Raw genomic sequence first — 13966 nt, forward strand, 5'->3', positions numbered from 1 at the left:
TTTTAGTAAGGTAAATTACTTCTACAAAGTGTACTTCTTTTGCTATAAAATGGTTAAACTGAAACAGGAAAGGTGAAGGGACTCCATGTTAGAAAGGCCCTGTCTCTGCTGTTTTTCTGCTAGGCCCCATTACTCATGTTCCGTACTTTGCCTCTGAATAAGCCAAAGAAGCTATGTTCCCACTCCAAGGGGGAGGTAAGAAAGTTTATCATTCTCTGAGTTTTGTCCTAGGCTCTAAACATCTGATAACACCTAAGAGCCAGATATCAAACATGTTCCAAAACGTTAGCTTCAAGCAAACCTCAGCTGATGCTGGCATCAATACCCTTACCTTTGGATATTTACAGAATAACAGCTATTGTTCACCTGACTTTTGCCTTTGATTGGACTCTACTATGGATTCCTGAAAGAACACACACCCTAGAACCTTTCCGATATAAATCCCTAGCTCCAAGCCATGACGAGACTCATTTTCTTTACCTTTCCTTTCTGAGTTTCCCACTCTGTCTGCTATTCTCTACCTGTCACTTACACTGTTCAATAAACTGTTTTCATTTTCTCTGGTTTGTTTTGATTTCCATCCTGTGTGAAGCCAAAGACCCTCTTGGCTGTCCCTGTGGGACCTGCCCCTGGGTTCTTGGACTCAGCCTGCTTGCATCAAAACCATTACAGTTATGTTCATGTGTGCAACCCTATCTCTGTTAGAAGAACTTTTTTTAAAAAAAGATTTTATTTATTTATTCATGAGAAACACAGAGAGAAAGAGGCAGAAACAGAGGGAGAGGGAGAAGCAGGCTTCCTGCCCAGAGCCCAATGCAGGACTTGATCCCAGGACCCCAGGGTCACCTCTAGAGCCGAAGGCAGACACTCAATTACAGAGCCCACCCAGGCATCCCTCTGTTAACAGAACTGACTTCCTCTTTTTTCTGTGCAAGATGCCAGAAAATGCTAAGGGGGATTGAAAATTAATAAACTTTTGCAGATAAAACCTTTTTCTTTTTTAGTCTGTGTCCATTATGCATAGCTGGAAGTGTTACAAATTTTCTATAAAAGGGTGACAGAAATAATAAGAGACTTAAACCACTCCCTATGTTTGTGAATAACCTTTCAAAAAAGAGTGTATGCTCATGATATAATTAAAAATATTATGTGGCACAAATTAAATGCCAAGATTTCCACACATGTATATAAATGCCTGTTTGAAAAAAAAAAATGCCTGTTTGAAAATCCAAAGGATGATTTTCAAATATTCCAATTCCCTTTTACTGTAGCCAGATACATTTTTAAAATGTATCATAATACTAGTTGAGTAGTATGGTATAAATAAAGATTAGTGTTCAGGATGCATTCACTTACTATGACTACCATCTACATGGGAAGGTTATACTTTCCAACACTTTTATTTAGGGATGGGCCATGTGACTTGCTTTGGCCAACAGGATATTAGCACACATGACATGAGTAGAGGCTTGAAATATGCTTGCACAGTTGTGCCACATATAAGAAAACATAGCTATTTTGAATAAAGCTGCTACAAAAACTCAGGCACAATTCTTTTTGTGGACATATGTTTTTATTTCTCTTGCATTAATATTTAGAAATTGTATTACTAATACTAGGTCAAATGATAGGTGTAGTTTTAACTTTATAAGAAATTGTCTATTCTTTTGTCAAAAGTGCTATTTTATATTCCAGCAGCTCAAGTATTTGAAAGGAGAGATAAACCTATGACTTTTAGGGAGGGATATGATTGTATGCCAAGAAAGTAATTAGCAATGTATTTAAAACCACTGAAAGTTTACAGTTTTAAGTTTAACATCTTAAAAAACGCATTTATCAATGATTAAAATAATAAAGCTTTTGCACAATGAAGAAAACTATCAACAAAACAACAAAGCAACCTACGGAATGGGAAAAATTATACATTCAATAAGGGGTTAATATCCCAAATATATAAAGAACTTATAGAAACACCAAAACCACAAATAATCTAATTAAAAATGGGCAGAGGACCTGCATAGATATTTTTCTAAAGAAAACATATAAATGACCAACAGACACATGAAAATATGCTCAATGTTACTTATCATCAGGGAAATGCAAATCAAAACCACCATGAAATATCACCACACACTTGTCAAAGTGGCTAGAATAAAAAAGATAAAAAATGACAAGTGTTGGTGAAGATGTGGAGAAAAAAGAAACCCTTGTGCACTGTTGGTGGGAATGCAAAGTGGTGCAGCCACTGTGGAAAACAGTATGCAGGTTCTTCAAAAAGGTAAAAATAGAACTACCCTATGATCCAGTACTTTTACCATTGGACATTTACTCAAAGAAAATAAAAACACTAATTCAAAAAGACACATGCACCTCTATGTTTATTGCAGCATTATTTACAATAGCCAAGATATAGGAGCAACACAAGTATCCATCAATAGATGAATGAATAAAGATGTGGTACATATACAAAATGGAATATTATTCGGCTGTAAAAAAGAATGAAATCTTGCCACTTGCAATGACATGGATGGACTTACAGCGTATAATGCTAAGTGAAATAAGTCAGACAGAGAAAAATACCATATGATTTCATTCATTTGTGGAATTTAAGAAACAAAACAAATGAATAAACAAAGTAAAAAAGAGACAGACAAAAGAGTCCAATTCTTAAATGCAGAAAACAAATTGGTGATTGAAAAAGGAAAGATGGGCGAGGGAATGGATGAAACAGATAATGAATATCAAGAGTACACTTATTGTGATGAGCACAGAGTAATGTATAGAATTACTGAATCATTATATCATATACCTGAAATTAATAACACTAATTTAATTATGTTGATAAAAATAAAATTAAATGAACATAAAATATATAATGCAAAAAGCATCCAATTGCAAAAATAATTTTAAACACCTACATATTAAAATATGATTAGGAAAACATTCAACAAGAAACATGTAAGTATCATATGGAAATCATAAAATTTTAGTGAAGAATATCAAAGAAGATATAATTAATGTGAAATGTGCTATAACTCCATAACTAAAAATATCAATTCTCCTCAATCAAATTTATGAATAAAATGAAATTGTAATCAAAAGTGTAACATGTAAGGATGCCTGGTGGCTCAGCAGTTGAGCATCTGCCTTCAGCCCAGGGGGTGATCCTGGAGTCCCAGGATTGAGCTCCACATCGGGCTCCCTGCATGGAGCCTGCTTCTCCCTCTGCCTCTGCCTCTGCCTCTCTCTCTGTGTCTCTCATGAATAAATGAATAAAATCTTAAAAAAAAAAAAAGCGAGGGATGTATACACATACACACACATCCTGAAGAAGGGACTTGAGAAAAATAAAAAGCCTGCAAGAGAATAAGGGATACTGATGGATTTGGGGAAAGACAAAGGAAAATTGAGCCAATGAAACAATTTGAGGGTGCATGTAATATTTCATGTTGAAATGATTCCTTATCACAAGGTAGGTAGGTAGGTATGCACATCATTGAGAGAGAGAAAGAAGCAGATAGACTGAATATTTCTGATCCAATACACATTTCTGATTTTCTAGTTTCAGAAACTCAGATTCCAAGACTTAAAATGGTTTCTTATAACCGAGCTAGAAATCAGCAGCAACAGAATGTGAACATATAACTTAAATTTTCCTAAGGAAAGAAGGTTTTCTGATATGCCACACCGAAAAATCAGAGGCTATGGCTTGCCTGGATTCACCCTCAACTTCCCTTCCATTTTCTCTAGAATCAACACATATATTTACATGTAACTTATTATACAAATGAATACATCTGTGTGTACTTTATATATATTATACTTATACATATTATGTTTTTATATTTATAATCAAAGTATACATTGTATTATATAAGTTTATACATACACACACAATACAAGACAATAAAGTGTGTATATATATATATATATATATAGTCCCTATCCTGAAAGCTAGGCCCTTCTCTTTTTACTCTTTTCTGTGCTATTATAGAGTGAGAATGCTATCTTGAATTCAAATAAAGTTGTGGTTTCTATAGTGTAGTTTTGTTATGATATGACTAGATATTAGAAATGCATGGATGTTCCTAAATGAATTGGTATATTATCGCAAAAGAAAACCGAAAGACTTAATGCAATTACACCCTTATCTGTATGGAAATGTGAAATCAATGCAATATGATTCAATACCCATATATCTTTAGTAATAATTTAATATATGACTATAAAATTAATATGCTTAAAATTATCACAAATATGATGCTAGCACTATTCCTTTGGCAATAACAACAAATCTAACAACATGTAATGATTAGTTTGCCTATCCATTCATTAGTTTTATGTAACATTAGTAGTTTAAAATTATTTCCATAGTTTATGAAAGCTTTATCATCCACTTGTATTGTGAGAAAAAGCAGCAGATCTGTCCAAAGAACACCAATCACTATTATATTCAATGTGAAAATGCACTCTGATTTCCCATAATGGACTCCTATAATATACATGAGATCCTAAAGTTGCCAACCAAAAATCTTAGATCTAATCACTGGTTGAGAACTTACTAGCAGTGGCCTTTCGGGCAAGTCATTGTATCCTCTAAACATATTTGCTCCCCTGTAGAAAGTGTTGTGAAAAACAAATGAGAGATTTTTTATAAACACAGTGTGTAAATTAAAAGTACTCCCCAGACTTCCGCTGTTGGTGTTGTTACAACTGTGGGCAATTAGAAGATAGGTAGGAATATTATTTTTTAAAGCTTTTATTTTTATATTTTCCTCTCAAGTTTTATTAAATAATAATGTGATTATGAAGAACGTTTATTGAAAATTTGTGCCCTGGTACAAAGTATAAAGTCACTAGCTCATAGAATATAAAGATGTCTATAAGCTTCTTGAATTTTATTCCTTTTTTTTAAAGAAAAAACAATATTTCATCAAGGTATGACTCACATACAAAAAGTTGTACATTTTTAATGCATCAAACTTGATCTGGAGATAAGTATGAAACTATCACCATAACCAATGCCATAAACATATCTACCACCAGAATACTCTTAATTGCAGCTTATGATTTGCTCTTGACCTTTAAACCTTTAGAGAAGGATTTTGACAGCAGTGCCACAGGATGGTCCCATCTGAAAATCATATTTTGAAATGTATCCTTGAGTAGCTAGTATGGTAGGGAAAATTAATGATGCCAGAATATGGTTTTGAAAATAAAATACCATGACAGTGTGATAACTGTGCATCTCCAGACACTGCCTATGAAAAGAAAATGGAAAATAAAAAGCTAAGTGTGAAAGAAAATGTAGAAAATTAATAGGATTGAAGACATTTGTGGTTTCCATTAGGGTGTATGTGTGTAACAGTAAACATTTTATAAAAGGATGTTCTTTTACTTTCATATAAAAGAGGATTACCCTGGGATTTAGAAGAACTGTGAAATAACAGTACCAGAGTAACCATCTTGGCCATACCATTCTACCTCTCATCAAGTTTCTCATGGGAAAATGTGGATTTTGAGTAGAAAGTTTGTGAGGCTCTTTCATATTCTAAAAGATAGTGGTGGGCATGGGTTTATGAACAAAGCAGCATAGTATGGCAGGAATTCTACATCCACAAGAAGCACTCCATAAAATTATTTAGGGATTCTGATGTAGTCCACATGTGATTTTTAAAACCTGTGCAAATTAGCATTCTTGGGAAGTTTTAAAAATATTTATATAAATTCCTGGACCTTTTTCCTCATTGGAAGGTGAACTTGTTAAAGACATCCACTTGTATCTTCAGTACCTAGGATAATTTAGGCTCAGGGAAAGTGCAGAATAAGTGAATAATGAATTCTAAGTTTCATGGGGAAGTAGCATGTGAAACATGTAAGGAGAAAGCAAGTATATGCATGTAAAATAAAATTCTAACACATGACTTTGAGGGTTGTTACAAGGAATGGATGAAAGGATTGACTGAAGGATAGACCACTGCCTTAATCTAAAATTGAGACTGTTTAAGATCTCTGAGCCATAAAATTTAGGAAATTACAAGTCTGATATTAGAGCATGAAAGTACAACACAGCATGATAAACTGATGCTGGGAAGGGAAGAGAGTTAATGGAGGGTCTTCAGTGTTCTTCTAGGCACATTATTCTGTATGCGCAAAGCTTTCAATTTTCAAATTTAAAAAAAGGTTTTTTGATTATGAAATCCTTTTTTTTCCTCTAAACTGTTACAAAGAAGTTTAGCACATAAATCAAATTTTTAGAAGAGTAGTAATGTTTAAGAAAGGTTTAGGTCTCTGGAGCCCTACAGGTCTGGGGAGGGCACTCCAGCCTCCATGAAACAAATACAGAATTCCACAAAAGGCAATGTGAAGCCATCAGATTGAGGTGATGGAGCACAATGATGACAGAGACTGCTTATCAACCACTTGGTTGTCATTCATTAGCCAGAAGCAGCTGAAACTGTGAACACAAGAAAGGCTTAAATATTACCATCTAAGGACTTAGATTACAGTAATATGACTCTCCAGAGTTGGAAATTGCCCCCGGGTTTCATCACTGAATAGTGACAATTACACACCTATAAATGATCACATGTACAGCACACATAATGTATATGAAAAACTAGATCTTATATCAATACCTATGAATTTCCCTAGTGTATAGTGAAGACATAAGTGACTTTTGTGCACCATATTCTGTCTCATTATAAGACATTATATAATACAGAAGTGCACACAGCTTTCTCTTGTTGCTGAAGAGAGACAATTGAAGTGTGCATTCAAGGCCCCAGACAGTAGGTCAAACCAGAGCCAAGTCACCAAGCACATGTTGTTATTCTTAAGCAGATATAGAAGCTTTTATGAAATTTAATCCAAGATAAAAGCCAATGCAAAAGCAGATTTAATGTTACTGTTCCTGTATCAGCTAGAAATGCATTTGGCCCCAAGCAAAAGAAAACCTGTACCAGGTTTTGCAAAAATCTATTTAACTCATGCACCAAGGAATGGTTGCTATAGAAGCTTAGCAATGCCTTCGGAAATAAACTTCTTCTATCTTTCTTTGTCAGCATGCTTAGTAATGGCTGCTCACTTTTAAGCCTTGACAGCCTCTTCCCGACAGAAAGAAGGAGTAAGGAGAAGAGGTGGTGGTGGTAGAGACCAGCCTTTAAATTTCACTGTGTCTTATGGCAACTTCTAATTTCAGAAAGGATGAAAAAAAAAATTGTATTTTAGCTTTGAAACAGTTAGAAGGGGTTTGGAAAGTGAGTTTAGGTCTTCCAGTTTATAGAGTCTATTATCAATTCTTATATAAAGTCCTATAAGCCTAGGTTAGCGAGGGCCAGTGGAAGAAAAATATATTTAAAAACTCCTATAATATATCTCACTATATCTCTATATGATCCATATTTCTAAAATGTTTTCATACTGTTACTATCTTACCAAAATGTTAATGGAACATTTTCATATAACTATATCATGATGGCCACATACCTCCTCCAGTTTCAGAGGGTGGAAGGCCAAAATAATATACATTTATATATCTTCTAATGTTAGCCACTTCTGTATAATTAGTTGGCAACATTCCAAGCATACAACACCATATTTAAAATTGTGAATGCAAAAATATTTCGTTGTTATTTTAATATTTTTGAACAGTATGGAAAGACACAAAAATGCCATAATCCCCAAGCTTATATTTAGGATTATATTTAGGATGTAAAATTTTGATACATTAAATCAATAGATTTTCAATCATATGCTAAAAAAGAATTTTATGAGATCAATTAGACTTAATGGAAAATCAAATAAACATGTTTTAAGTCTATACTTTTAAAAATTGATTTTGCAAATATAATAAATTAAAATTTACTTTAAATGCATGTAGGATGGTATAAGACTAATTGAACAGACAGATAGTACTCATGTGATTTCATACTGAATAATTCACGATAGAGACATATGCATTAAAATGTTAAAACTTAAGTTGCTTTATATACATGTAATGGAGTCCTGAAAAACTAGAAAAGGGAAAGAGACATTCATTTTTTTTTGTAGAAACAATGATGACAATTTTTCAGTTTGATGGAAATTATAAACCTACAGATCAAAAAAACTCAATAAAGACAGGATACATGAAAAGAACTACTCGAAGGCAATCACAATCGAATTGCTTAAAACTCATGATAAAACCTTAAAACTAATCAAACAAACCAACAGAAAAGACATGTTACATAAAAAGAAACAGAGATAAGGACAGCCACAAGTTTCTGAAGGGAAACATGCAATACTACAATGCATGATTCACCCATAAAATGGAATAGTTCTTTGTATTAAAAGAATGATTGACACATATACAAAACTGGATGAATCTCAAAATATAGATGTGGTATATATATATGTGTGTGTGTGTGTGTGTGTATGTGGTAAATATATATGTATATATATAATATATACACAATGGAATACTACTTAGCCATCAAAAATGAAATCTTGCCATTTGCAGCAACATGGATAGTACTACACGGTATTATGCTGAGCAAAATATGTCAGTCAGAGAAAGACAATTATCATATGATGTCACTCATGTGGAATTTAAGAAACAAAACAGGATCATAGGAGAAAGGAGGGAAAAATTAAACAAGAGGAAATCAGAGAGGAAGAGAAACCTTAAGACACTCTTAATCACAGGAAATAAATTGAGAGTTGCAGGAGGCGAAGGGGGTAGGGGGGGAATGAGGTAACTGGGTGATGGACATTAAGGAAGACATGTGATATAATGAGCCCTGAGTATTATATAAGGCTGATGAATCACTGACTTCAACCTCTGAAACCAATAATATATTGGTTTTAACTGAACTTAAATTTTAATTTAACTGAACTTAAATTTTAAAAAAGTTTTAAAAATCCACCTGATTGAAAGAAGTCAGAGTATACGCTGAATGTTTTGATCTTTACAAAATTTTTAGAATAGGATAATTAATCTTCAGTAACAGAAAGCAGATCAGTGGTTGTTTGATAGAGAAGGGGCAGGAATTGCAAGGGGAGCAATGTGCAATGTGTATGTTAATTATATCTCTATAAAACCTTTTCTAAATAAAAATAAGCTAAAAAGCCTATGAAGCAGTAAATAATGATAAATTTTGCCATCATTATTTTATACACATCCTCTATTTTTACACTGAAATTAGAATAAGAGAAAAGTGTATAGGAAAATATGATAAAACTTTTATGTTAATTGGTTTTCCATTCACTACTAAATGTGATAAAATATAAATACTCCAATATTTTTTTCCTGTGACAAGTTCTTGCCAATGTGAACATGAAGGTATCAAAACTAAAGGGCACTTTTGCTTTGCCCATTCCCAAAACACTTTGGGTTAGTGTGGAGCTATTACTCAGAAAAGAAACTTGATTTAAAAATGTGGATTTCTCATCATAAAAAATCCTGAAAATTTGTTTCTCACCTGGTGAAAAAATTAAGAAGGTCTATATTATGGAACATTGGTTAGGCAGGTATCATTTACATTGTTAAGCTAGATTTTTGGCTTGGAACAGAAGAAAGTTCAAGCAGCAACATCTCAACTGTCATCTGCTCTGGAATCATTAATTGCTTATTATTTCTTCTATGGCATTTATCTTCAGTATAAAATGTGATAAAATTTATTTTAGGGAAGTCACCTTTGGATTTTCATTTACTTTCGGCAAACTGACACCATTGAAAAACTCAACTGACTTTGTCAGATCTCTTCGTATATTACAAAGAATATTATCATACAAAAATGTCAAGAGATTAAAAAAAATCTCGTTTCTCTTGCTCTGTGGAGCACCTGTGATGTTTGATAATATGCTATTTTGCTGCTTTGGTCACTGAGAAGATCCGTATGGAAGTCATTGCTTCCACATTGACATATGTTATCTTCAAATATTAGTAAGCTCAGATTCCACTAATGTTACTATTTCTTAGGTTATTGGCAAACAAGTAAAGCAGCAGGGTAAGGGTTGTGCTGGCGATCAAGAATAAAAATGAAAAGTTGCAGTGTGTGAGGCTGACCATGTGACTGCATTTGTTCTTACTGGAGTTGTGCCTGAAGGTTGGTGATCAAGGAAGCCACATAATTAGAAGGGTGCAGATCTGTGACTTCTGGTTTTTATAACAGTTTCCTTAGAGCAAGCCCATCAACACTCAAAAGTTCCCTGTATTGTCACATATATAAATTGTTGCATCATAAACATATCTTGCAACATTTAATTTCTTAATGCATCATCAAGCCAATCTGATGTTCAGTGCAAAAGGCCAGACAGTAGTTTATCAGAATCCACTCCTGGTCACCGATATCGGTGACCATCCCTAATTTCCAAACAATTTCTCATTACCTCAAAAATTATTACTTTTAACTTGGTGACCATAAATTTCCAAAAAAAAAAAAAAACACATATGAAAGGTGATATTAATTTCAACTCCATCTATTCTGACCCTCTCTGTTCTTCTGCCTGTTGTAAAGTTATAAACGATAAAAATTCCAACATAACCCTCAAGGTTATAGGAGTCAGTGTATATATTTTATCTTACATTGCCCAGGACTTAAAACTGCTGATGTTCATTCTGCAGCTGGCAAAGACCTCTTCAAGTTTTAGTAGTCTGCTTTCAGCCAATGGAACTGACTTTTAAGAACACATTTTTACAGATTTCCAGCCACACTAGAAGGTCATTAGCCAAAAAGTTTGGGATTTTGAGGTCATGCAATCAGAAAACTGATCAATAGGAGGAACAGGTGCAGGATCAGGACGTCTAGGGGTTACTTCCTCCCCATTTCAACATATTCTGACTTGAATATGTCTAGTCTCCCAAATTCTAAGACTAGAGAGCTGTTGAAGACTGGGTAATTCTGTCCTCTATTGTGCTTATCCAGTCCCACTGCTACTGTGAGTACATTTTCATTTATTGGCTATAATCTTCACATATTACTCAACCTTCCTTATTACTCCAAAGGAATTGTATTTGGGAGAACCCATATCCCTCTACCCAGGATGTAATACTGGCTTCTATTAATCAGCTTGAATGATCAGAACAATCCAGGACTTCTGATGGGCCTATTTACACTAACATAGGACATTTCTTCATGATGAATAAGTGACCCAGCACCACCCACTCCTAACTTTCTATCATTTACACCAAGAAAAATATTTTGCCTAGTATGTGACTATTAGTGCCTAACATCCTAAGTCCAAAAAGCACCAGAACATCTGTTCCCAAACCCTATCCTACCTTGGCAATGGATCTCATGCCTGAATGGAGATATCTATCAACACTATCCCTAGCACAGTTTAGGTGGAAAGATTATGAGGGTTAACCTTCTACTTCTTTGCAATTAGCAGCATCTTTGGCCTCCAGAAGGTGGTATTTTAGAGGCTTTGGGTTTCAGGGTTCCATGTCTGAACCTGCTAATTTGTAGCAGCTCTAATGTAGCCATTAGGTACCAATCTAGGCATGCAGTACCTACAGTTTGTAGGTATGTTTTCCAGGCTGAAGTTAAAGACCCAAACTGTGCACCATTTTATGAAAAATAAAATGGTGAGTTCTAACCATGGGATCTTCTCTCCTATAGCAACTATTAATTACTTATAATATTATATAATCCTTTCTAGCTAGAAGAGGATAGTACTCCATAGTAATTGTCTGACTACCTTGACAGGCATCAGATTATTTTAGTTATATTTCTTAAATAGTGATTAGAAGAAAACAACGTGCACCAGTGAAGCACATTAAACTAGCAATAAAATTGTGAGAGTCTTTCTCTTTGTTAAAATTAGAGTGAATCAAACTGAGCATGGGATAATAAGCAAAATAAAGTTCTTGTATATGAGTGTCTTGGGAAAGAGTATTTGGCAGTGAAGCAGCACAAAAAACAGATTTCATAGTCAGGATTTGTTTCAAATGTTAACTGAAATTCAAGGACATAGGTGATGCCAGTCTACATCAATACATTATCTATATTTTATTTATTTTTAAAAACATTTAATTAATTTATTTGACAGAGAGAGCAAGAGAGCACAAGCAGAGGGAGCAGCAGAGGGAGAGGGAGAAACAGGCTCCATGCCGAGCAGGGAGCCAGATGTGGGGCTCATTCCCAGGATCCTGGGATCATGACTTGAGCCGAAGCAGACCCTTAACCAACTGAACCATCAAGGTGCTCCCATCGTCTGGATTTTAGATGTCTGCCTTTTTATTAGATACTTCTCCTTAGTCTTTAAATATGTGCATATTGTCCTCATTAAAAATAAGAGCACAAAGAAGGAGGAGAAAAAAAGGAAAATAGCAAAGAAAAGAAACATTAACAACAAATAAAAGTTTGTACACTTCTATCTAGAAAGTGTTTAATATCTTTCCTTTCTGTTGGTGGCATAAACTTTATTTGCCATTATCCGTGTTCCCTGACTTCCTTAGTAATATAACCCCCAATTTTTAACTATGCACATGGGTATCCTGGAATGAAGGGTACATTTCCCAGCCTCTTTTGATACTAGGCTTGGCTATATAACTAAGCTCTGGTCAAAGAAACCTGAAAGTTTCCAGAAATCATCACTATGGAAGGGTTCATCCTTTCTCCTTCCTGGTGGCTGTAATGCAGTCATGATGGCCTGAACTCAGCAGACATTTTAGATTACAAAATGGAAATTGAGGATGGGGAAGCAGTAAGATTGAAGGAGTCTGGGTCATCCTGATGGTCAGCCACTTTAAACTCACAATTGTTGTATGTCAATTATATTCAAATAAAGCTGGAAAAAATAATAGTTGTGCTGCTGTAAGGATGAGATACTCAAAAGTCTTGGCACAAAGCCTGGTTTTGTTTTATAAATGCTTGCTATTAAAAATGTGTTTAATAAGTTGTAGTGACTACTCTAATGATAAAGAAATTCTCATGGTCAGGCACTGTGCTAGGCACTCTGTGTGCAACATAGCCTTGTCCTCAGTGAGCTAATGGTAAGAGAGGATAGATAGCACAAAACTTATTAAAATGCATGAAATTATAAAATATAGGCAGATATTAATAACTTTTTATTTAATATTGTACTATATATTTTCCTGGGTTTCTATGGTATGTGTGTGTGTGTTATTTCACTCACATAAAAATTGATGGTAAATGTAAAGCCTGATTATAATATATGGAAATTGAGCACATTTAAGTATATTTAAAGGAATTTGATAATTAAGAGTATAATTACTTAGGAAAAAAATACAAATAATCATATTTCTGAAATAAAATTCAAATAACATTGCTCACATTTTATTTTATAATGAGCATTTAATTAACTCTGCATATTCATTCTTAAATTTTTTTTACTAATGTAACATTTTTCAAATAATAATAAACATCTCTGAATTAATTTTTTAAAGAAAAATGTGAAAATTCAGGTTTTTGTCTTGGTTTCAGTTGCAGGGATGCAGATGTTTCAAATAATGGTACTAGATAATTAATTTTTTAAATTGAAAGTAAATTAAATTTTTAAAATTATTTATTTATTTATTCATGAGAGACACACAGAGAGAGGCAGAGACATAGGAAGAGGGAGGAGAAGCAGGCTCCATGCAGAAAGCCTGAAGTGGGACTTGATCCCAGAACTCCGGGATCAGGCCCTGCGCCAGAGGCAGACACTCAACCACTGAGCCACCCAGGCATCCCGAAAGCAAATTAATTTTAATAATGGAAACAGAGTGGCTCATAAAACCACAAGTTATTTCTTACATGTCCTATGTAAAGTGGCCTTCAAAATATTCCTGTAATAGATAAACTCTGTGAATATTTTTTTTTGATCAAAGTATATAGAATATGAGAATGGGTACTTAATCTAGATAAAATTATATACAAAACAAAAAAAAAGCCTAAACTGTTATTCACTCAGACTTCCTTCTTCCCAAAGTGATCCCTGGCAGAGTTCCTATAGGCCAGTAAAGCATCTGAACCTGCCT

This window comes from Canis lupus, chromosome 17 (assembly GCF_003254725.2).
Source record: "Canis lupus dingo isolate Sandy chromosome 17, ASM325472v2, whole genome shotgun sequence".
Classification (NCBI taxonomy): Eukaryota; Metazoa; Chordata; class Mammalia; order Carnivora; family Canidae; genus Canis; species Canis lupus.